At 36.9% G+C, this 26098-nt stretch overlaps 1 protein-coding gene across 1 annotated transcript in view; it reads left to right on the forward strand.

The window, feature by feature from the left end:
• ELOVL6 (ELOVL fatty acid elongase 6) overlaps positions 1 to 26098 on the forward strand; it is a 147986-nt gene that overhangs the window by 87756 nt on the left and 34132 nt on the right. The gene's annotated exons all lie outside the window — the stretch shown is intronic.

Below are 26098 nucleotides of genomic sequence, written 5' to 3' on the forward strand. Positions count from 1 at the left end.
AGAAGGGTCTAGACAGGCAACCAGGTTTGGTAGTGGACAGAGCTTGGAATTTAAGACAGAAATATCTGTATTCAAATCTTGCCTCAGCCACTCATTAGCCATATGAACCTGGGCACGTTACTTGATCTCTCTCAGCCTAAGTTTCTCCATCTGTAAAATGAAGATAATAATAGTACCTATATCTCAGGGCTATTGGGAGTATCAAATAAAATAAGATATATAAAATTCTTTACCAACCTACAAGGTTAAAGCATATACATTAACTATTATTAATTCTGAGTAAATTGATCCTTCAGTGATGTCATTCTTTTGCTAAGACGAAAAAAAGAGGTGGCACTTTTTGCAGTAGACCACCTATTTCTTTTGCTTAGAGATAATCAATGAGCATAATAGGAATGAATTGACTCAAGTAAATATTTTAAAATCACAAAGTTATCAGAACCAACTTAAGTTTTACTAATGTTCTCCTTGTGACTAAGGCTCCTGTTTCTGATAATTGTAAGCATCCACTTCTCTCAGTACATAGAGAGATTCCCAGAACCCCAGCCGCCATCCGGGCGATGCTGATGTGTGAATGTGACCACCTGTTCCCTGGCAAAGAGGCAGAGCCAGTAGCTAAACTAGCTTCAGTCTTTGTTCATACCACTTGTCACTTAACAGACAGATTCTTGGAGCTGGAAAATGTACTTCCAGCTTTGAAGTACTAGACTTAGGAAGGCAACCAGCAGCTGGTGCTGGAGCAGCTGGCAGGTTGGTCCAGGGACCCCTTGGGTCTGTGCTTTTTCAGCTTACTTGCCAGTTGGCGCATAGATTTCCTTCTCTCTCCACCCACTAATTTACTTCCACCCTAATCAAATCAATCAATATTTCTTATAAACCTGCCCTTGTGCCTGACATTGTACTGATTTACAGTGAGATTAGAAATCTAGGTTGGAGCAAGATAATGAAGCTAAACAGGTTTATATTCTCTCCTAAAGCTATTGGGCCACTGGCGCTTACTGAGTAGAGGAGTGATATGGTCAGACCTTCATTCAAGGAAAATTACTTTTCCAACTTTAAGGAGGAAGGGTGGCAGTGGGTAGAGATTTGAGGCAAGGAGACCAATTAGAAGACCTTTGTAAGAGTCCAGACCCATCACTAGAGTAGTAGCTGCATGAAGGACTGGATGTAAGCGATATTGCATAGATAGAAACATCCAGGTTTGGCAACATATTGAATATTCAGTGTGAAGTCGAGTGAGCAGTCAAGGATAATAGCTATGAACCTGGGAGACTGCTGTACTGCTGGTGCCCTTGAGAGAAATAGGGATGTTTAGAAGAGGTGGGGATTTTGGGGAAAATGCACTCTAATTTTGACGTATTGAATTGTAGATGTCTGCAGGACAGACATAAATCCATGACTCATCACTATGAGTGACAATTAAGCCCCTGGGAGATGCTAAGGTTAATGAAAGAGAATATAAAGAAATAAGAAGAAGAGACCTAAGAGTGAGCCTTGGGGAGCCCCCAGGGAGGGTATGAGCTGGATGATGAACCAGTAAAGGAACCTGAAAAGGAGCAGATAGATGGGAGACAGTCAGGAGATAGTTGTATTGCATAAGCTCAGAAAGAAGAAAATGTATATGAGGAGATAGTGATCAGATAGTAGATACAGAAAGAGCTGAAAGAAAGAAGGCTAAAAAAAACCTGAAACATCAGACTTGATAATTAAAGAGATCAGGATCCAGGTAAGTGGTGGAATGGGTAGAGTCAGGTCTGAAATCAGGAAGACTCACCTTTATGAGTTCAGATTTGGCTGAAGATAACTTATTAACTCTGTGACCCTGGACAAGTCCCTTAACCTTGTTTGCCTCAGTTTCCTCAACTATAAAATGAACTGGAGAAACAAATGGCAAACAACTCCAGTATCTTTGCCAAGAAAATCCCAGATGGGAACACAGAGTCAGACTCAACTGAAACAACTCAATGACAACAAATTAAGAGATCCATGACAACTTGGAGAGAATAATTTTAGTCAAGTTCTAAAACATGCTGAAGTTCTGGAAGATGACCTCTATTAAGTCTCTTCCAATTCTAAAGTGTGCAATCTAGCCAAAGCCCTGAAAGTCACACCCCAGGAAATGAGTGTTAAAGAGCTGTCATTTGACAACTTAATTTGGGGCCATTCATATTTACAATCCATACTAACCATTGGTAAAATAAACAAAAGTGCTATGTAAGGTGGTATTTCCTTTTGTAAGTCCTAATATTGCCTTTTTTCAGGCCTCTCAATATGAAACTGTAGTTTGGGGTTTTTTTTATTTTTAAAAGTATTTTTAGGGTTTTTTTGCAAGGCAATGGGGTTAAGTGGCTTGCCCAAGGTCACACAGCTAGGTAATTATTAAGTGTCTGAGGCCGGATTTGAACTCAGGTAGTCTTGATTCCAGGGCTGGTGCTCTATCCACTGCACCACTTAGCTGCCCCAAAACTGTAGTTTTGTGAAATTTAGTCAACAACTCATCCTACCTTTCACTATTGTTCAGACTTTAGTGGTATTTCCAACTTTCCAGATAGAAGTCCTTTATTTTTTACTTTTTCCTTATTGATGAACCTCTTTACTTCCTTGAAAACTTTTGTGTGATAAATCAGATGAGATTTCAAAAAAATCATTTAGTCCAGTCCCTTCATTTCGGGAAATTAGAAATCAAGATCTAGAAAAGTTTAGTGAGCTGTTCAAGGTCTCACAGGTTAAACAGCAAACCCAGGATTTGAACTGAGGTCACATGCCTTGGAACACTCAACAGTTTTCCTTGGAACCAAACTGAATTCTCCTTCTTGACCTTCTCCAGATAGGTATTTTATCAAGGGAGAAGATCAGAATTGCACACAAAACCCCAGATGAGAAAAGCCATAAGAACCTTTTGAGAACAACCAAAGAAATTTTCAAAAAGTTCATTTATTTCCTTAAACTCGAATTTATTCACTATGATAATGCTTTAATTTCATTTCATTCATATTGAGTCTAATTCTACTTGAATGCATTTCAAGGGAATGTTTGGTCATACAGTACCAAATTTTTAAAAATACTTCTCATGATAAAAGAATGTTGCCTGGTAGACTAAAATTACCTTGGGTTAGAAGACCTAGTTCCAAAGAGCCTGCTACCATTTTTTTATTTGGTATCCAATATATTCTTTTTTTTTCTTTTTTGAGGCTGTTGGGGGTGAGTGATTTGCCCAGGGTCACACACAGCTATTTCCTATAGATTTTATATATATATATATATATATATATATATATATATATATATATATATACACACATAATATATATATATATATATATATATATATATATACACACATACATACATGTATGTATGTATATGTGTGTATGTGTATATATGTGTATATATGTATATATACATATATATCATGTAATATATACATGATTTTATTTTATATATTATATATAACAGATATGAATTCATGTCCTCCTGACTCCAATTCTAATGATAGTTAGAGACCTACTGCATTACCTAGCTGTCCCAGTTCTCTAATATACTTTGAAGAATTAATATTGACTTTAGTTAGCAGTTAGATGTATATCTATTTTCACCTTGCTGGTTGTTTGTGTGACTAAAAGTATTCATATTGGCAAATTTAATTAAAAATTCAATCATTTGATCAAGTAACTTCATTATAAATATATGCAAATTTGTTTTTCGTAGGAATAGGTGAATAGTTTTTGCCTTGCCAAAAACTGAATAATTTCAAAATTGTTCGATTAAATATCTAGATCATATCCAAATGGAGTAAGAGTAATCTAGACTATGATTGAGTCTTTTAAGGGTGGAATATTCCCTCTTCCAGCGATCTCTGAAGTTACATGACTTGTCCAGGGTCAAAAATGCTAAAATGTATCAGAGATAGGATTTGAAACCAACTTTTCCCATACAGTGTTTTAAATGAAGAAAATGCTTTTGCCCTTTATTTTGATAAAAAAAGATACACAAAACAAACTATTTAAAATATTCTTCTTTTAAAAATCAGTGAAAACTTTTTTTTACTTCATTCATTTTTTTTTTTTGCAAGACAATGGAATTGAATGGCTTGCCCAGGGCCACATGGCTAAGTAATTATTAAGTGTCTGAGGTCAGATTTGAACTCAGGTGCTCCTGACTCTAGGGCCAGCGCTTTATCCACTGTGCTATCTGGCTGCCCCTTACTTCATTCACTATTGAGAAATTTTTCCTCATCAATTTTTGAAATGCACCTGTTAGCTTCTTTGAGTAGCAAAACACTGGCTCTTGTCTTAGGATAGATTTATGAACAAGAATGGGAGTGAAGTTAAATAATGAATACAATAACTATCCAAATACTTTGTCATTTATCTAGATATTTAAGATAAAAGCAGGAGTATTTTTTGCCTCAATTATCTCTATAGTTTCCTTATTTTCATTTCATTTTCATATGTACTCATATATAGTCTTTGTCTACATATGCACATTTAAAAATAATCTGTATTGTTGTTTTGTTTTTATATCATCTTCATTTCCAAATAAATTTCTTTTCCTTCTTCTTCCTAGAGAGCCATGCCTTATATTAAAAAAAGATGGAAAGAAAACAATAATTCATCAAATTTGACCAACATATCACTTGAAATCTGATAGTAAATGTGATAGTCTATATCTATAGGTCCCCTTTCCCTTAGCAAGAAAAAGAGGGAGGTGCATTTTTTCATGGCTATTTTGGGATAAGCTTTAATACCATAATTACACTAAGTTCAGTGGAATTTTTGGTGGTATGGTTCTTTTCATTTGCATCATTGTATTCATTGTGAATATTATAGTCCTGCTTTTATTTACTTGAGATGAGTTCATATAAGTCTTATAATATTCCTCTCTATCTTATTTTTTCTTAAAATGCCGAAATTTTCTATCACATTAATATATCAGAATTTAATAACCAATCCTCAATTGGTGACATCTAATTTGTTTCCCGTTTTTTGATACTAGAAATTGTTGCCATAACTATGTTAATATTTATTAGAACTTTCTTTGAACTCCTTGGGGTATTTGCCTTCCAGCAGGATTTTTGGATCTAAGGATATGGACAGAAATATGCTATTTAATTGGGTTTGATAGAATTTGATAGAATTCCTTCACCTGTGACTTATTCTATTCTGTCTTATATCATTCAGATCCATCCTGTTTCTTTCAGGAAGAATTTCTTAATCTTCTATGTCATGATCTCCTATGGTAGTCTGATATAGCCTATGGACCCTCTCTCAGAATAATATTTTTAAATGTATATAATAAGATAGAGAGTATTACAAAATAAACCAATTATATTGAAATACAATTCTCATTATACCTATTTTTTTAAAGTTCACAAACCCCAGGTTAAGAATTCCTTTGAGCAATATAAACTATAAACTTCCAATGTCAATTGATCATTTTTTCCCAGTGTTTTTTTTTAAAAACTCATTTGTGATTTGCTTAGGTGATTATGAGACTTTTGCTCTTCAATGTCTGAACATATCCATAAGGTAGTGACTGAGATAACACAGATCATTTGAATCCCCAGGTCTTTTAGATAATATTATTCCACAGCAGTAAGCCCAAATTGGGGTTGCCTTTGATAGTAACCTACTGCTCAGTAAGAAAACATCAAAAGTATCATGCTGCTATCTCTGTAACCTCATTAAGCTGCCTCACATCTCCCTCAAGAAGGACCCTAAATCATTCATTTCTCTTACTATTCAACCTCAGTAGGGTTACCATAATTCATTTTTAATGGCCCTTTCAAAAATGTTTAATTAATAAACTTCATTCACTCACAATACAACAGCTGTGCTAAAAAAAAAAAGACTGGGGCTCTTGGACTGGGTGGTTTTTTTTTTTCTGAGAGTAAGGATATAGGTAACTGCTGGAGCAGTGGTTATTTCAATGCAATCCAATTTAATTAATTTTAATAAAGAAAACCTACTATGTGCTAGGCACAGAATGAAGCAGTGCAGTACAAAAGGAGTTCACATTCTGTGAAAGTGTCTATACATAGAAACACTCATTTATATATGTGTATATATAGTAGGATCTATATGCATATGTGCACATGTATGTAATAGATAAATATAAAGAAAATCAAGATAAAGTATTGATCAATGCAAGTTCATGTGGGGAAGAAGATGCTGGCAGTTGACAATATTAGCTTTCCAGGTATGGAAGTCAAGTAGCACAGAAGCTTGGAGAGGGACCTGGAGTATCATTTTAGCCACGGGGAGAAGGCTGAGTGAGGTGTCTGTGTTTAAGAGGGTGGGAGGTTGGTGAATGAGGTTGGTGCAGGTTGTTAAGAACTTAAAGACTAAAGTGTGTATGATAAACTAGAAGGCTGTAGGGAGCCATTGGGAGTATCCTGAGTAAGAGAGTACTATAGGTAGATTTACACTTAAAATAAATCTCATCTGCAGTCTAAAGGGTGGGCTGAAGTAGGGAGGGACCTGACAATATTAGGAGGATTTTGAAGTATTCTAGGCTAAAGAGGACAAGGTCCTGAACTAAGATTGAAATGATTAAGTAGAGAGAAGGGGCCATATTTGAGAGTTATTGTGGAGGTAGAGGCAGTAAGATCTGATGGCTGATTGGAAATACAGGATAAAGGAAAGTTAGGCATTAAAGATAACATCAAGGTTATGAACTTAGGAAGATGGAAGGATAGTCAGTCCTTTGACAGAAATGATGATGATAATGAAGATGTTTGTCCTTCATTCTTAAAGAGGACCATGACATCAGGGAGGTAATGCCATGAAAAGCATATGAATTGGATTTGAGTGAGGGGATGCTGTGCTAAGTCACCAGCCTCACTTTCTCCTCTGGAGTCAGCTGGGTCTAGTGGTCAGACATGAATCAGGACAACTGGAGATGGCCCTGGATGTGAAGCAGTCAGGTTAAGTGACTTGCCCAAGGTCATACAGCTTGAAAGGGTCAAGTGCCAGAGATCAGATTTGGACTCTGAGTCCAGGACTGTCATTCTATCCACTGTACCACCTAGCTGCCCCACCAAAATTGTAAAGAGTGGATGATCAGAGTGTTTAGGAGAAAAAATTATGAGTTCAGTTTTCAATATGCTGAATTTAAGATATTCTTTGCACAATGCCTATAAAGTTCATTTACTGATCCCCTGGAATTTGAAATGCTTAGTAAATGACTGATGCTGAAGGACTGAAGCTCAAAGAGATAGTCTGAATGGACATGTAGATGTGAGGTTCATCTGCCTAGAGTGATCATTAAGTCCATGGAGCTGATGAGGTTACCAAGAGAGAAGAGAACTGAGTGAGAACAGAGAGCACCTGAACTGGACTTTGAATGAAACTCAGCTAATCTGCATGCAACCTGAATTCATCCTGTCTTATCCTTATCTTTCCACTAATTATCAGAATAGTGATTTCAAGGTCTTCCCATGAACCAAATTTTCATTCATTTAGCAAACAGGTTTGTGCCTATTTTATTTAAGGCACCATGTAAACACCCCTTCCCCTTTTGGGGGGGGGGAGTGAAGAGGAGGGCTGTGGGAATGACATTATTAAGTTAAATTCATTTCCTTTTCTTTAAAGAAAATGGAGGCTATTAAAGCTTGAAACAACAGTAAGACTTTTAGTATTCCCTGTATGATACAGACTCTCATTGGTCTATCATCCCCTGATTTCTCATTCTATAAAAAACAAAAGCAGCAAAACATAACAACAAACCTAAAAAAGGAAATAGAAAAGTCACCTAGAAAATTGATTTTATAGTGCACAGATATGAAATTCATATCTGTCTCCCAAAGATAGTGAGAATCTTGGAACCAAAAGACAAAATGAAGCCATCATGGATGAAGAGATCTTAGTTTTTACAAACATTCAAAGCTCATGAATCATGGCAGGGTAGAACCAGAAAGTACTTTCTTCTTGTTGTTGAGTCATTTCAGTCAAGTCTGACTCTTCTTGACCCCATTTGAGGTTTTCTTGGCATAGATCCTAAAGTGGTTTGCCATTTCCCTCTCTAACTCATTTTACAGATGAGGAAACTGAGGCAAACAGGATTACATGACTAGCTACTTTGTATTCATACAACTAGTTTGAATTAGACACTCCTGGTTTCAGGACCAACACTCTATTTACTACACCACCTAAGACCCAGTAGATGCCTTAGAGATCATCTATTTCAAGCTAGCTATTTTTACATCTGAAAAACTGAATACTGTATGATCTTGCCAAATCACCTACTCTCGCTGAGTCTCAGTTTCTATATGGTAAAATAAAAGATCTGGACTAAATTATTTTTCAAAGCTAAATCCTGTAATCTATTGTCATTTTTTTTTTTGAGATCAGGATTTATAAATTGGAGAAATAGTGCAATTCTCCAGTTATCCTAAGCACAGGCCAGATACTTACTAGATCACACAACTCAAAGATACATATGGAGAACTCTGAACTCTACAAGTTTCCTCCAAAATCTACCTCCCATTCATATACCTGTCCTTGTTTGAAGCTGTTTCTGTTCAGTTCCTCACATGTCCTCATGCCCAGATTAATTGATTGTTCCTGCCATTTGTTATCTTTATGATATGCCCCCATGGTGGACTTCATTCAAGCCTTTACTGCCTCTTTCCTGGACTCAAAGTAGTCTCCTAGCCAGACCCTCTCTCCCTTTGCCTCTTACCTACCATTCTTCTAACTGCCAGATTAGTTGAGTCTCATAATGAAGATTATAGTCCTCACCACAAAATGGAAATTCTTGAATGGATCTTGAAGACTAGTTGGAAAGACTTTTGAGACAGGCCTTGGGTTGACTAAATGTTGTCTAAGAACACACAACTAAATTTTCAGACTATCAAGATATTTTATCAGTAGCTCAAAAAGTCCATCTCGTTGCTTAGTTACTTTTCCATCTTTATGACCTCACTTGGGATTTTCTTGTCAAAGAGAGGGGAGTATTTTGCCATCTCCTTCTCCAACTCATTTTATGATTAGGAAACTCAGGCAAATAGAGTTAAGTGACTAACCATAGCTCATGCCTGAGGTTGAATTTGACTTCAGGCTTGGCACTCTATCCACTGTGCCACCAAGCTGTCCAGAGACCATCCACTAAAGTATAAGGAGCTTGCATCTCATTGAAAGAACCTAGGACAGCAAAACTAGAAATTTTCAAAATATCCAGAGGTTCTTACCATCATTCATTGCTTCTCTTCACCTATAGTGCCTACTTAGTAAAACTCAGCCTTCTCAGTATGACAGTCAAGGCCCTGTGCAGTACTATTCCCCTTCAAGTTTTTGTTTTCATTTGACTTAATTATTCACTCTTTTCCTCAGGAATAATTTTTAAATGTCTACCAAGTAAACTGTTTACTTTTTTCAGACATTAAGTGCTCCTGTTGGCTTCACTAGTTCCACCTTGGTACTCTACCCCATTCCACCTAAGGTTGAGGTTACAATCCATCACCTCCAATAAGGCTCAGTTCAAATGCCACTTCCTCTATGAAGCCAGTTCTGATTCATAGGATCATAAATCTAATCAGAGACCTCATACAACCTCCTCATTTTAAAGTGAGGAAACCAGCAAGGCTTGCAAGTGTCTTACCCAAATTATACCAGAAGAAAACATCAGAAGTGGGATGTGAACCCATGTTCTATGACTCAAAAGCTTCTTTCCGCTCTACCCTCCTATCTTCTGCTATCTAAAATTGCTCACTCCTTCCTTTGCAGCAAGGACTCTTAATTAGTTTTTGTCCATGAACTTTCTTGGTGTAGGGTAGCCAGATGGCACAGTGGATAGAGAGCTGGATCTGGACCCAGAAAGATTCATCTTCCTGAGTTCAAATCTCGTCTCAGACACTCAATTGCTGTGTGCCCTTAGGCAAATTACTTAATCCCTATCTGTAAAATGAGCTAGAGAAGGAAATGGTAAACAGTTCAGTATCTTTGCCAAGAAAATCCTAAATGGGGTCATGAAGAGTCAGATGCCCCTTTGGTAATCTGGTAAAGTCAATGGGCTCCTTTTCAAGATGGACATTTTTAAATGCATAAAACATATGGATGACAAAAGAAGTCAATTATTTTTGAATAGTTATAAAAAAATGTTAAGTTCATGGATGGGTTAAGGTTAGGAACCCCTGCCAACCTTGGGTGTAGCTCTGTTGGGTGCTGATTAGGATTTTTTTTTAATCTTATCTTTCTGTATGTACATATTTTAACTCTACTGATTGTTAATTTTTTTATAGGGAGACTTCCTTAGATATGTATATCAAATTAATCTTCCTCAAATGCTGCTCATATCACATCATTCCTATGCTCAGCATTTTCCAGTGCCTCTTCACTAACTATAGCAGTATTCTCTAAGCTATATATACCCCAGAAACTCCACTAGAGTTTATCTGGTAGGACTTCATGTTGCTCCAGCATTTTCCTTCCATACATTTCATTGAGAGGAGTCTCCACAAGATGATCTTGGGGACAGTGTGGGCTTATGTTGGGAGATAGGAAGGGAGATTTTCCCCAGTGGTGCCTACATAGCTACAGGGGAGTGAGGTTGAGGTTACAATCTCTCCAAGTGGCTGAGTTCTGATGCATCTCTTCGGGGTAACTCCCTTCCTTTCCCCAAGCAAGTTCTAGGTTGAGTGACTTCATTTCTAGGTCTTCATCACCAGAGGGATGCTGCCATGGAGAAAGCCAGCCTTGTCGGAGTCCTTCTCCCGCCAGCTCGCCACTGGGCCACTGATGCCAGCGTATGATAACCCATCGGGGCAGTGGCGGCAGGCGGGGGGCAGGATCCTTGGAAGACGAAGGCTGTGAAGGAGTGAAGCCCAGCCCAGCACCCCTCCTAATGGCAGGAGGGAAAGGTATGACAGCAGGATTTCCATCTGATTCGGTGAAAAAATACTTAATGAAGCAAACTAGTCAACACCCCCACCTTCCTTTACTGCCTTGACAGATGTCTCAGTCATAATGAGGCAGTGGAGGAAATCATTATCTTTATTGTTACTGTTATTATTATCACTAATCATCATTAAACCTAACAGAGGAGATGAAAATTATGTGGGAATAGGATGAGATACAGGGCAGCATGGGCACCCTGTTTGCTATTGGAAATGTGTACCAAGGATGTTTCTAGTGAGCTTTCATAGGACAAACTTATGTCCTGATACTTTTATTCAACCACACAAAAAGCAATTGTTATATTCACCTGTAAAGTAGTCTGTAGAATATTCAATAGAAAAGAATATTAGCAGGATAATGATAGTCCCAGGACCATTTCTAGCTGATAAAAAAAAAATGAATGAGCTGATTGTGATAATGGTCGTATTATGTGGGAATGTGTCTATGTCTCTATGTCTTCACTCACGCAAGTGAAGACAAGTCTAAAATAAATATCCATGGAAATAGGTGAATGTTGATGGGGCTAGAGTGGGAATGCATCTCCCTCTCACCATCAGAGTCTGGATAATCAAGAGATTATCTGCTGCTCTGGTTTTTTAGGGTTGAAGGAATATATTCTTTTTCTGAACCTTTGCAAAAATTATTTTTAAAAGGAAAAGGATTTCTGCCATTTCTCTCTTCTCTCTCTCTCTATGTATATACATATATATGTACATACACACACACACACACACACACACATATATGTTTTTTTCTGTCAAACAAACTACTTATGCAAAAGTTGTAGCATAAATAGGTAAGGCTTGATATAATAGAAGTGTCATTGATCCCATGGCAGAGAGGGATCTCCTCACCTTAGGTCAGCACACTGATAAATAGATCCTTTTCACCTCAGTTCAAATTTCTTGGCAATGAACTTAGAACACAGTCTTCCAAATAACTCTATCACCAAATGCCAAACCAAGGTTTTGAAAAAGTAATGAGGTATATTCAAGAACATTGCTCTCACAAAATATATATAGATGCATATATATATATAAACACACGAATAATCACATTGTTTAGGGGAAAGCAAAAATGGTTTTGCACTGTTAAAAATTACTTTTAAATTCTGTTTATTTTTATCATTTTCTAAGTTCAGTTTTATGTGTATTTTAGAATGCAGTGGTATATGCTTATAATATGTAAATAAATATAGTTATTGCATGCTCAAAAATGTTTTGCTGATGTGACATATATTTTTTTTTTAAGTTTTGAGACCACTGCTATTAGATCCTTCAAGGCCAGGCCTATTTGTATTCCCCACAGTATTTAGCACTCTGTTGCCAATGGTATTTCATAAATATTCAGGGAATGAATGAAACATGTCTTCCAGCTGCTCCCAGGCCTCCGAGAATCAAGGACGTTCTTCTCATTCACCACAGGACCCATTTACACTCAATGACATTTGCAGTCAAGTCTCTTCTTCAGCCCTTATGGCAGCCAGAAACATCAGAATCAACAACAGTTTGGTTTAGCTCTGGGAGACAATCACTACTCTTTCCAGTTTTTCATTTGACTTCACTGGGGACTCCACCTGGGAAGGAGACGTATCATGAGAAAACAGCTCAGCATCATTTTTCAATCCGTGGCAATGTAGACTGAGCTAGTCATTCAGAGGGGATGTGTAATAATGACCAGCTTTGGTTTCTAAGGGGGAAAGGAGATAAAGTTTCTTCTTTGCCTAATGAATTCAGGAAACTTGGCTTCATCCCCTGTGCCCCAAAGATATCAGTATTAGGTGTCTTTTTGAGTTAGTTTGTGAGGAGAAGGGAGTAAGACATATACAGAGTTAAATGAAAACCTCTTCATGAACTGTGAAGAGCTGAGTGTCTCTAAAAGGGATTTTTAAAATGAGAAAAATGCTGGGACCTGGGTAGCCCGAGCAGCCTGAGCAGTAGGTCCCTCCCTTCTCCATTTAAAGGACATACTGTGTATTGACGGCCAAATAAGGTCTCCAAATACTCCTGCAATCAGGGCTACTTAGAACAAAACACTTACATTTTGAAAATGGGTTCTACCTCATCAGAAGCCCCATTTGGTTTGCTATACATTTAATGGGCTCATTTAGGGAACCCAAGCCAAATGTAAGCTAGGCCCGACACAAATGAACATCAAACTATTTGCTAGATTCCAAGGTAAGAGAGTAATCCAGTGGTTTCCCTTTTTTCTAACTCTGAGACCGCCAATGACACTGCCCTCCTTGTCACTCCTCAAACAAGACGCATTCATTGGCTGTTCCTCATATTTGGAATCCTTTCCCTTTTCATCTCCACCTCCTTGTATTTCTTAGGGCTTTAGCTATTTATGAAATTCTTAATGTTTTGCTTATGTTGATTATCTCCATTATATTATATATATATATATATATATATATATATATATATATATATATATCTTGTTCATGTATAGTTAATTGCATGTTGTCTTACCTATTAGACTGTGAGCTCCAAGAGACCTGTTTGGTTTTACCTTTCTTGTATCCTTAGCAATAGTAGGTGCTTAATAGATGTTTATTGATTGTCTACCACAATCTATGCTTCCTTGATTCCTAATGGATGACTTTCTGCTACCATACTGTGTCAACTCCAAAAGACTAACAAAATTTGAGTCTGATAAATTTGGTATTAAGCAAAACAAAACAAAACAAAATGATTTGTACGGAATTCATTATGTATTAAGGAGTTCATCACGAAGGACCTATGAAATTTTTGATATAATTGATTTCCTTTTAATTATAAGTATTGTATTTAAAATTTTTTTTCTAAAAAGTGGTCCATGGACTGCCAAAGGGACCCTTGACACCAAAAAGGCTTTAACTGCTATTCTCCATACACCAGTAATATGCGTAGTTTGCAGGTACAGTTACAGTCCTTTAAGGTATTTTAATTTATTTAACAGAAATATTACTTTCCCCTTGAATTGCTATTTGAGATATCCAGAACAGTCTAGATATGCTAGTGTTTACTTTGCAGAAATGTCATAGGTACCTGAAGACAGCCTCTGCAGTAATTTAGGAAATAAGGGCAAATATTACTTAAGCATTTGTTAAGGATTATTTCTGACTTTATGGCATGCTTACTAATTCCTCTTGGGACACTTTACAAATCCTTAAGTAAGTTCTTAATTCTTAAAAGATTTTTTTTATCAAATGTAAGACATAAACTCAAAACTGAATCCTTTTAATAATGGCCCTTTAAGCTATAGTCCAAATCCATTAGAATTAATTCTTTATGACACCATGCCTAATTATATATTCTGGATTATATCTTGAATATTATTAGTACTTGTTAAATAGTACTTCCTGCAGTAATGAGATGGTAGCTGAAAATGTAAATGTGAATAGCATACAGTATAAAGTACTAAATCTATCTGTTTTGGAGACATAGAGACTAGGAAGTAGAGCATTAGCTGAGGAGTAATCGATTACTCACATTGCTCCTCATTATGCACTATGTATTCCAGCTAAATGGACCTATTAGTTCTTCCTCAGCTTTCACTATTCCGAACCTCCCTGGGGCTGAGCCCCTATCAGAAGGTTCATCCTTTTTTTTTAATTATAAAGATTTTATTTATTTTCTTTTACAATTTTCCACCTAATCTTACTTCCCTTCCCCCACCCCCACAGAAGGCAATTTGCCAGTTTTTACATTGTTTCCATGGTATACATTGATCCAAATTGAATGTGATAAGAGAGAAATCATATCCTTAAGGAAGAAACATAAAGTATAAGAGAGGGTGGCGCAGGATAGAGCACCAGCCCTGGAGTGAGGAGTACCTGAGTTCAGATCCAACCTCAGACACTTAATAATTACTTAGCTGTGTGGCCTTGGGCAAACCACTTAACCCCATTTGCGTTGCAAAAACCTAAAAAAAAAATGTTTTTTTAAAAATAAAGTATAAGAGATAGCAAGATCAGACAATAAGATATTAGGGTTTTTTCCCCCAAAATTAAAGGTCCTTGGTCTTTTTTCAAACTCCACAATTCTTTCTCTGGATACAGAAGGTATTCTCCATCACAGACAGCCCCAAATTGTCTCTAATTGTTGCACTGATGGAATGAGTGAGTCCATCAAGGTTGATCATCACCCCCATGTTGCTGTTAGGGTGTACAGTGTTTTTCTGGTTCTGTTCATCTCACTCAGCATCAGTTCATGCAAATCCCTCCAGGCTTCCCTGAATTCCCGTCCCTCCTGGTTTCTAATAGAACAGTAGTGTTCCATGACTTACTTATACCACAGTGTGCTAAGCCATTCCCCAATTGAAGGACATTTACTTGATTTCTAATTCTTTGCCACAAAACAGGGCTGCTATGAATATTTTGTACAAGTGATGTTTTTGCCCTTTTTCATCATCTCTTCAGGGCATAGACCCAGTAGTGCTATTGCTGGATCAAAGGGTATGCACATTTTTGTTGCCCTTTGGGCATAGTTCCAAATTTCTCTCCAGAAAGGTTGGATGAGTTCACAGCTTCACCAACAATGTAATAGTGTCCCAGATTTCCCACAACCAGAAGGTTTATCTTCTTTACTTGTACCTCTTATGAGTCTTAGCTTGTGAGCCAATTCCTACTTCAAGCTTTCCTGATTATTCTAGTAGTTGCTGCACTTTTCTTTCTTTATCTATGTACATGGTATGTCCTTTCCTAATCTGGTAGGTGGTAAAGACACAATGTAATGAAAAGAACTTTGGATTTGGAGTCAAGAAGACCTTTTACTAGCTGTTTGACACTAAACCAATCATTTAACCTCTCTATGACAGAACTTCCTCATCTGTAAAATTCTGCACAAACAAAATCAATGAAACCAAAATGAAAAAGCAAGCCATCTTGGGGGAGGGGGGAGAGATTTTTTAATGAAATATATCTGGAAAGGGTCTGATATCCAAAATAACTAAGGAACTAAATCAAATATATAAAACCTAGAGCCAGTCCTCAGTGGATAAATGACTAAGGATAGGAACAATTCTCAAAAAAAAAGAATCACAACATATTAACAATCACATGAAAGACTTCTCTAAGTCAGAATGCAAACCAAAACAATTCTTAGGTTCTACTTTTCTGTCAGTAAATTGGTAAAGATGACAATAGATGTTTGTTGTTGTCAGTCTCTTTATTCATGACTCATTTTGGGGGTTTTCTTGGTAAAGATACTGGGGTAGTTTGCCATTTTCTCCTCCGACTCTTGTTACAGATGACAAAACTTAAGCCAAATAGAGTTAAATGACTTGCCCAAGGTCACACAGCTAGTAAGTATATGAGACCAAATTTGAACACAGGAAGAGGAGCCCAGACCTAGCATTCTATCTACTGTACCACCACCGAGTTTCCCTTAAAAAAAAAGTGTGTGTGTGTGTGTGTGTGTGTGTGTCAATATGACAGTGTAAGAAGGGAACTATCTTTGTGGAACTGTGAATTGGTTCAAATGATCTAGAAGGCAGTTTGCAATGATGCCAGGAAAATTACTGAAGTGACTTTGACCTAGCGATACTGCTTCTAGGTATATACTTCAAAGAGGTCAATGGCAGAAATAAAGACCCCAAAGTCATGAAAGTATTCATTGCAACACTTTGTTGTTACCATAATATTGAAAAAGCTCACAATTGGGGAATAGCCAAACAAATGTCTATGAATTATATGTATTAGAATAGCAATGTGCTGCAAGAATCATTGAATTAGCAGAATTCTGAGAGACATAAGTTCCAGTAGAGGACAGTAAGACAGAGGAAAACAATATTATGATAATGTGCACGGGAAAAAACAACCACAAAAAATAAAAACCTCGAAACTGAACATTATATAATTATAAAAACTAAATTTGGCCCCACCCATAAAAAAAGAAAAGAAAATGTGCCTCCCTCCTGTGCAAAGGTGGGAGAGTAAGGGTGTGGAGCAATGCCTAGATTGTCAAACAGTTGTGTCTTGTTCTATTTGCCAAGTGGCTTTTTCCCCTTTTTATTATTCTTTGGATGGATGGGGAGGCAACTGGTAGTAGTAAAGAATTTGCCTTATTTTTTAAAAAAAAGTTGATTGGGCAGATTAACAACAACAACAATGAACATTTATATATATTTAAGGTTTACAAAACACTACAAATCTGATGATTCTGCCACACTAACCTTGTGAATCTGTACACATCTCAGTGCTCAGCAATTCTCTGCAACTATATTGTAGAGAAAATGTTGACCTACATTGATAGAGAGGGAGTTTCCTTGTGTCTATTCCCTATATCAATGAAATCACAGGGTTAGTCCCTAGTCTTATCATAAAGTTGTTTTGTTTTGCTTTGTTTTTATCAGAGAAGAATATATTTAGAAATTAAAGTGTAAAATAAATGTTAGTGCTAAAATTAATTTTTTAAATGTGTTTTAGCCCATAGTGTTGAAAGAATTTTAAATGTCACAGGACTTAATTCTTGCATTGTTTTTAAAGGTTTCCTAGTTATTGAAACTACCAGATCTTTGTAATTAAATAAAGTTGGTTGAGATGCATTGCTTTATTAATAATAATAACACATTAATAATTTTTATAGCACTTTAATATTTATAAAACACTTTCCACTTATTGTCATTTCATCCTTACAAGAATCCTAGAATTAAATACTGCTCTATTCCCATTTTATAGATGAGGAAACTGAGGGTGAGAAAGGTTTAAGTGGTTTGTCTGTGGTCTCATAGCTAGTAAGTGATGTTAGGAGTCAAACTCAAGTCTTCCTGACCAAGTCTCTAGCACTCTATCCACCTTGCCACTTTGCTGCCTAGGGAAACTAGAATTAGTTTCTGTGCAGTTGCTTGTGTAGGTTTTGCCTTCTTCAAGAAGAAAATGCACCTCTAAGTATTGATGACTATAGAGGACAAAGATAGGCATTTTTACTGCATTCCTACAGAGCCTTGGGGGAACAACAACCAAGGAATGCTTGCTTGTTCAGGATGTTTCAAGTGACCAGTAAAGAGCAAATCAATTAGATCTCTGCATTTAAGGTAGACTTAAGACACAGAGCCACTGTCTTTAGTATAGACTTTTTTTTGGGGGGGGGGGGAGTGGTTGCAAGATAGTGGTGTTAAGTGACTTGCCCAAAGTCACACAGCTAGGTAATTATTAAGTGTCTGAGGTTGGATTTGAAATGCCTCCAGGTCCCATGCTCTATCTACTGTGCCACCTAGCTGTCCCCTTAGTGTAGACTTAATGAAGTTGCTTGTCCCTAGAAAAAATTTAATACATACAATTTCAGTTTCACTAAGGCAAGGTAGAAGGTCTTGGACTATGTGAAAAGAGGTAACTTTTAGTTGGAATTATTAGTAGTTACTCTTTGAAAAGAGTAGAGCAGTCGTCATTTTATATGCATATGAAATATACAGTAAGACCAAATATTTTTAAATTGGAGTCCCTGGGGTGGAGTATAGGGGACAAGGAAGCTTCTAAGAACAGAAATCTTGGTAGATATGGGAAGACTGCCTTTAGATCTTTAATTCAGTTGCTGGGTATTACAAATATTCATGCCCTCAGGTATTTTACATTTTATTAAGAGTATTCGAGGTAACAGATTACTAGATCTTATCATTATATGGGCAAAGTGACTACCATGAATTGTTGAATGGTAGTGGAAAGCTAAAGACTGGGGCAATGGAGAAATAGCTCTTGAAAGTAGTACTTGAGCTAACTCTTAAAGAAAGGTGTAAGGCACCATTGGCAGAAATGAGGAGGGCATGCATTCTAACCATGGAGGACCTCTTTTGCAAAGCCAAAGCCATAGACATTTTAGACTGAGGACATCAATCAGGCAAGTTTCGCCAGAGAGCCACCTGGACGAGGTTGATTTGTGGAACCATCTGGAGAGATAGGTTGTCCACTGACTACAAAAAGTTTTAGTGCCAAACTTAGAGTTTATATTGTAACCAGAATCTTCTGTAGTGACACAGAAACTGAGGAAACAACTTGTCTGCCCCAGTCCCGTGGCTCTAAATAGACACATTTGCAAAGGCTTTATATATATGGTCTCTTTTGAGCCTCACAACAATGCTGTGGGTTAAGGTTTTATTAATTCTCCACTTTATAGCTCAGAAAAGTTCAATGACTTCCCCATTTAGCTAATAACCATCCAGAAGAGGACACAATCTCCATTCTTTTTTTTTTTGCAAGGCAATGGGGTTAAGTGACTTGCCCAAGGTCACACAGCCAGGCAATTAAATGTCTGATTCAGGATTTGAACTTAGGTCCTCCAGACTCCAGGACCAGCACTCTATCCACTGCGCCACCTAGCTGCCCCCTCCATTTTTCTTGATTCCCAAGTCAAACATTCTTACTTTCCCAGAGTTTCTTCAAGACTAGTTGAAAGCTCACCTTTTTTAAAAGGCATTTCCTGTTCTTGCCACCAACACCAAGTCCCTGTTCCTACCTGGTCCTAATGCCTTTGTCTTTGATGTTGATTTCCATCTATTCTGTATATAGTTTATGTTTCTCAACATTTAGGTATTGTTTACCCCTTTCAGAATGTAAACTTCTTGGGTTTACCCAATCATTCTCATAATGTCTGACATTGTTGTTGAGTCATTTCAGTCATGTCGAACTCTTCATAATCTCATTTGGAATTTTCTTGGCAAAGATTCTGGAGTGGTTTGTCATTTCCTTCTCCAGCTTATTTTATAGATTAGGAACCAAGTCATTTATCTCAAACAGTGATAGAATAGGAAGTCCCTCATACAGAAGTAGTGACTAAATGATACCTCCCCTTCTCTGTCTACTCCACTCTGCACCACAACCAACCCCCTCTACTGAAAACTCTGATAGAATTGGGTCTCAGCATCTGTCCTATCCCCTTAGCAAGGCCTTTTCAAAGCAAAGAAAGATTTTAGGAATGAATTTAATCTGTGATGAAATCTAGGATTTGGCATTAATGTTTCTGAACAACAACTACTGTTTGGTTTTTAAAATATATTTTCATTGCTGACTTTTGTTTTTATAACACCTAAATATCTCCTGTCATCCATTCTCCTCTCCTAGAGAACTATCTCTCAAATTTTATTTAAGGCAGTAGGGTTAAGTGACTTGCCCAGGGTCACACAGCTAGGCAATTACTAAGTCTCTGAGGCTGGATTTGAATTCAGGTACTCCTGACTCCTGGGCCAATGCACTGTCCACTGCGCCAACTAGCTTCCTCTCATATAACAAAGTATTTTTAAAAGAAAAAAGAAGAGAAATTGGCAAGACGAATTCAACTATCAAAAAAGTCTCAAAATATATTTAGTGTTCCACATCTGTGGCCCTCCTACATCTGCTAAGAAATATTGGGGAAGGATCTTCTTTTTCTTCTTTGGGACTATGCTTGTGCTTTGTATTTCTTCAGCAGGCCCCTTCAATTTTTTTTTAAGTTCTTGGTCGAATTGACATTATTGTGCCTTTTATTGTTTTCTTGACTCTGCTTAGTTTAGTCTGCATTAATTCATGTAAATTTTTCCATGTTCTTATTCATTATTTCTTTCAGCACAGTAAAATTCCATTTCATCCATATACAAAACAATTTTAGCCCAATCACTCACTAATCAATGGACATCTACTTTTTGAAACTGTTATTTTATATTATTATTTTTTAAAGATTTTATTTATTTTGAGTTTTACAATTTTTCCCCTAATCTTACTTCCCACCCCCCCACAGAAGGCAGTTTGTCAGTCTTTACATTGTTTCCATGGTATGCTTTGATCCAAATTGAATGTTATGAGAGAGAAATCATATCCTTAAGGAATAAAGAGATAGCAAGATCAGACAATAAGATAATGACTTTTTTTTTTCTAAATTAAAGGTAATAGTCCTTGGCCTTTGTTCAAACTCCACAGTTCTTTCTCTGAATACAGATGGTATTCTCCATTGCAGAGAGCCCAAAATTGTCCCTGGTTGTTGCACTGATGGAATGAGCGAGTCCATCAAGGTTGATCATCATCCCCCATGTTGCTGTTAGGATTTCTCTGCTTCTGCTCATCTCACTCAGCATCAGTTCATGCAAATCCCTCCAGGCTTCCCTGAATTCCCATCCTTCCTGCTTTTTAATAGAACAATAGTGTTCCATGACATACATATACCACAGTTTGCCAAGCCATTCCCCAATTGAAGGACATTTACTTAATTTCCAATTCTTTGCCACCACAAACAGGGCTTTTATGAATATTTTTGTACAAGTGATGTTTTTTACCCTTTTTCATCATCTCTTCAGGGTATAGACCCAGTAGTGGTATTGCTGGATCAAAGGGTATGCACATTTTTGTTGCCCTTTGGGCATAGTTCCAAATTTCTCTCCAGAAAGGTTGGATGAGCTCACAGCTCCACCAACAATGTATTAATGTCCCAGATTTCCCACAACCCTTCCAACAATGATCATTATCCTTTCTGGTCATGTTGGCCAGTCTGAAAGGTGTGAGGTGGTATCTCAGAGAAGCTTTAATTTGCATTTCTCTAATAAATAATGATTTAGAGCTATTTGAAACTAACTGTTATTTTAAAAAGTTGATTCCATATATGTTTGCTGAGCATTTTCACATATTTACATATAATTCACATATATATATACATAAACACACACATATATTAAAGAGGGACTTCAAACTGCATTAAGACTTGGGACATTTTGCAAATATATACATAATGCACTTCATATATTTATGTGTATATATTTACAGAAATCTAACTTCAGACAAGAGTCACCTGCCTCATATTAGAAGGAAATGCTTGACTGCTTTCATCTTTCCTTAATTAAGGCATTTTGCTAAGAATCAAAACATATGGTTATCACCTGAACTTATCATCAAAGTCCCATTTGTTATGAAACCAGAAAAAAGACAAAAAAAATTTCTCCAATTAAAAATAAAAAAGTGGTCTTATTTTTAGATAACATGAAGTCAATTCTAGAACTTCAGGCAACCCTCTTTTTATAATTGCTAAGGCTCAGAGATTTTTAACTTTTTCACTTGGGTCACAAGAGGAAAAAATCAATACTTGTCCTTCGTTGCACTCCCAGATGAAATAAAAAGCGGCAGTCATTCTCACCCCACATGATCACACTGACTTGTCAGTCCCAGAATCTGCTGGCACAGATGCCTTTGAATATGATGGACTGCCAAGGGTACTCTGCCTTTTGGTTGACAAGTCCGGTAGAGTAACTTCATGCCAGCCATCTAATTAATCTTTCAGACAGTCAGCAAACATTTATTAGATGTTCCAGGCATTGTGCTAAGCTCTGGAGATAAAATGAAAGGTAAAATTTCAATACAGAGAAAAAAAAAGATACGAAGTCAGCAAAACTTGGACTTAGATCCTGATTCAAATACAGAGTAACTCACTGTGTGACCCTGGACAAGTCACCTTACCTCTGTGTCATCTAAAAAATAAGGGGTTTGGACCTCTAAGGCCCCTGCCAGTTGTCAAGACATAATCTCAAGTTCTTTCATAAATGCTGAGGAGACTTTAAGTAAATTTTAAAAAATAGCAAAACTATTAAAGCTCTCTTTTATTATTTCTCCACCCCTCTGTCAGGCAGTAGGTTGAGAAGAGAGGGCAGATAAGGAGGCAGTCAGATAAAGTGCTGTAATGGCAAATTACAATCAGTGGAGTGCAGATTTTTTTTTCAAGCTGAAAAGGATTTTAGAGACCACTTTGTCCAACCTCCTTATCTGAGAAACTGAGGTTTGGGAAAGGAAGAAAATAGGAGTATTGATTAAATGTCTACTTAATAAAGTTTCCCAGGCACTGTGCTAAGTACTTTACAATTATTACTGCATTTGATATGATAGAAAGATCACATCTGTAGAGACAGACAGAATTTGAACCCAACTCCTTTGACTCCAAAGTCTTCCACTCTCCTCTTTGTCAATCATCAAAGAAATTGGAAAACTCATCTTTAATAATATAATGCTAATCCTAAATTATATTTGTATTCAGTACAGAATGTACCTAACTTTACATTGTGTTTCTTAAAGCTATGAGAAAGTCTTCTGTTCCCAAAGAAGATTTCTAGTTCCCAACTGAAAAAAAAAGTCAATGTACTTTCAGCTAATTTATCCTTACAAGTTTCCTTCTAAACACTCATGACTAGTTCCTGTGAAGAAACTTATTCAGTTAATTCAGCAGAATGAAAGAAAAGACTACTGTGCCCCTATGGGAAGTCTTTTGTGGTTTCTAGGGCAATGCAAAATCCAGGAGAGAGATTACTTAGCAGATGCCACTGCCGAGTTTTTAGTACCTGTGGAAATGACAGCTGGCCTTATATTGAAATTCAGATATAAGTGAACTGGAACCATGACATCATCTATAGGGGGAAAAACAGTTTTCCCAGCAGTTATCACAGCTAAAATTTTGAGCTATACTTTTCTGTGACCCAAACAATAAGGTAAGTCATTCTGATCAATTCATTCTATGAAAATGTATTGATAGTTCATGTAAAGTCAGTTACTTTATATGCATCACAGTCCCTGCCCCCATAATATTTGTCTCTTCTGAGGGGCAAAATAAGTGAGCTTGATGTTAGGTGGAATTTGACCACCACAAAAGAGATGCCTAGATAATATGTAAGTAATCTGAAAGAGAAGAACAACTTTGTTTCATGGAAGACACTCTGAATTTGACTTTTTTAAAAAAGAAGGATTTGACATCCTATTACACTTCCTAGATGCTACATTAAAACAGGGCATCTCCTGCCCACAACCCTAATACTTTTTTCAACTGTGCATTTGTTTACACTGTTCTTTATCCCTTGAAATATTTCACATCTCCCCTTCACCATCAATTTAATTGCTATTCATTCTTTAAAGTCCATCCTGAATGTAATCTCCTTCAGGAAGTTTTCTTTGATTTAATGCAGTTGGCAATGATCTCCCCCTGCCCCCAGAAGCTCCCTGTTATTTTTTGTCCTTCATGCTTGAAAAGGACCAAAATAATTTTCATGATATCAATCAGGGTCAATGTGGCTAATCATACTATTATGAATTCAGAAGGCTTTACATAAGTCCAGCACACATGTAGTCCATAAGATCATTTGGGAGGGAGATGTCTCTCTATATATGAAATTATCCTCCTACCCTCAAAGGCTGCTATTTAAACTTTGCCTTTTCCCTCAGTGCCCATCAGAATGCTTCATACACAGTAGATACTTAACAAATACTGGCTGAATCAAATTCTATCTTTCCCTTTGCAACTTAAGTTAAAAATTTTTTCTTATTGTACTTTTGGCAATATTAGGGAGTATAGAGAGTAAGAAACTAGAAAACAACTTCAAAGAACTTATATTCTAATGGATGAGAAGAGTAATGTAAGTGAAAATGCACAGCTTAAAATAAGAAAAGCTAATGGACATAAGCATAGCTTAGAAAGTTGATAAAATTAGGAGATATCCACTCCTACTCCTTAATTCCAAAAAAAGGCTTCTATGGAGATTAGTCTTCTGCTATGTTTCTATCTAGTCATGAATTTTTTCCTTGAAAGTGGAAGGAATATGGTTATATGAAGAAAAGAGGTGTTAAGGATATTCTGTGTTAATATTATTTGAAAGCCTTAGAGGCAGGAACTGAGGAAGCCAGGTGACCCTGGAGAGATAGAGCACTGAGACTGGAGTACAAATAATTCCTAGTTCTGTGACTCTGGGTAAGTCTCTTATCCCTGTTTGTCTCAGGTTCATCATCAGTAGTATGAGCTGGAGAAAGAAATACCAAATCTCTCCATTATCTTTGACAAGAAAACCCCAAAACAGGTCACAAAGAGTCAGACATGACTGAAAACAACCGAACTACAAAAAAGAGGCAAGAACAAATAGTTTGTGCACCAAATCAGTCAATTTGCTATTCCTTTCTAATATTACAATATTTGGGACACTTCCCTCTCTACCTGTCCACTTCCCGTTCTTTATAGAATAACATGATTTCTCAGGTTCAGAGTATTTTGTTAACCCTTATCCACTCAAATGATCCACTCATGATCCCCCACCATCGTATTTAGTTCTCATGTCAGCTAGATAGCATAGTGCAAAGAAAAATGAAATGGTAGAGTTAGAAAATTGTGATTAAACATCCCCTGCCTCTTCCAATCTATTTTACTTTTTCTCTGGTCATCCAGAGGACACAGTTCATTCAAAGCTCAAGCGTTTTTCAATGTTATTTTTCTTTATTTTTTCCAATTATATATAAGGATAATTTTCAATACTCAGTTTTGTAAGATTTTGAGTTTCACATTTTTCTCCCTGCCTCCTTGCTCTCCTCTCCCTCGCCCTCCCCCTCCCAACAGCAAGTAATGTGAAGTAAGTTACACAAGTATAACCATAGGCATATTTCCATATTAGTCATGTTGTGAAAGAAGAATCAGAACAAGGGGGAGACCAGAAGAGAGGGGAAAAAATAAAACCAGTTTTAAAAATCGAAAATAGTTTGCTTTGGCCTGCATTCAGACTCCATACTTCTATTTTCTCTCAGAAGTTTTAGAGCATTGTCTTTTCCTTGTTCTGCTGAGAAGAGCTAGGTCTATCATAGTTGATCAACACACAATGTTGCTGTTAATTCAAAGTACAAGCACTTAATGAAAGAACAGAGTAGCAATACTAACCTAAAGCCTGAATATACTTCTAATTTTTTTTTTTTTTTTTAGTTTTTGCAAGACAAAAAATGGCTTGCCCAAGGCCACACAGCTAGGTAATTATGTGTCTGAGGCCAGATTTGAACTCAGGTCCTCCTGACTCCAGGACCAGTACTCTATCCACTGTGCCACCTAGCCGCCCCCTAATATATTTTTCTTAAGAGGAACATTTAATCCAGAAAAGAAAATTCAAGGCAAATACTATCAGTCTTTGATTTAAATTATAAATTATAAATCCTGGGGCAGCTAGGTGCAGTGGGTAGAGCACCGGCCCTGGAGTCAGGAGTACCTGAATTCAAATTCGGCCTCAGACATTTAATAATTACCTAGTTGTATGGTTGTGGTCTTGGGCAAGCCACTTAACTCCATTTGCCTTGCAAAAAACTAAAATAAATAAATTATAAATCCTATACTCAGAACTCAGTATGTATAGGGCAGAAAGATCTACTTCTAAAAGCTTAGAAAAGGGGCAGCTAGGTGGCACTGTGGATAGAGTACTGGTCCTGATGTCAGGAGGACATGAGTTCCAATTTGGCCTCAGGCACTTGACACTTACTAGGG

The sequence above is a fragment of the Macrotis lagotis genome, chromosome 3, assembly GCF_037893015.1.
Source record: "Macrotis lagotis isolate mMagLag1 chromosome 3, bilby.v1.9.chrom.fasta, whole genome shotgun sequence".
In the NCBI taxonomy this organism is placed as follows: Eukaryota; Metazoa; Chordata; class Mammalia; order Peramelemorphia; family Peramelidae; genus Macrotis; species Macrotis lagotis.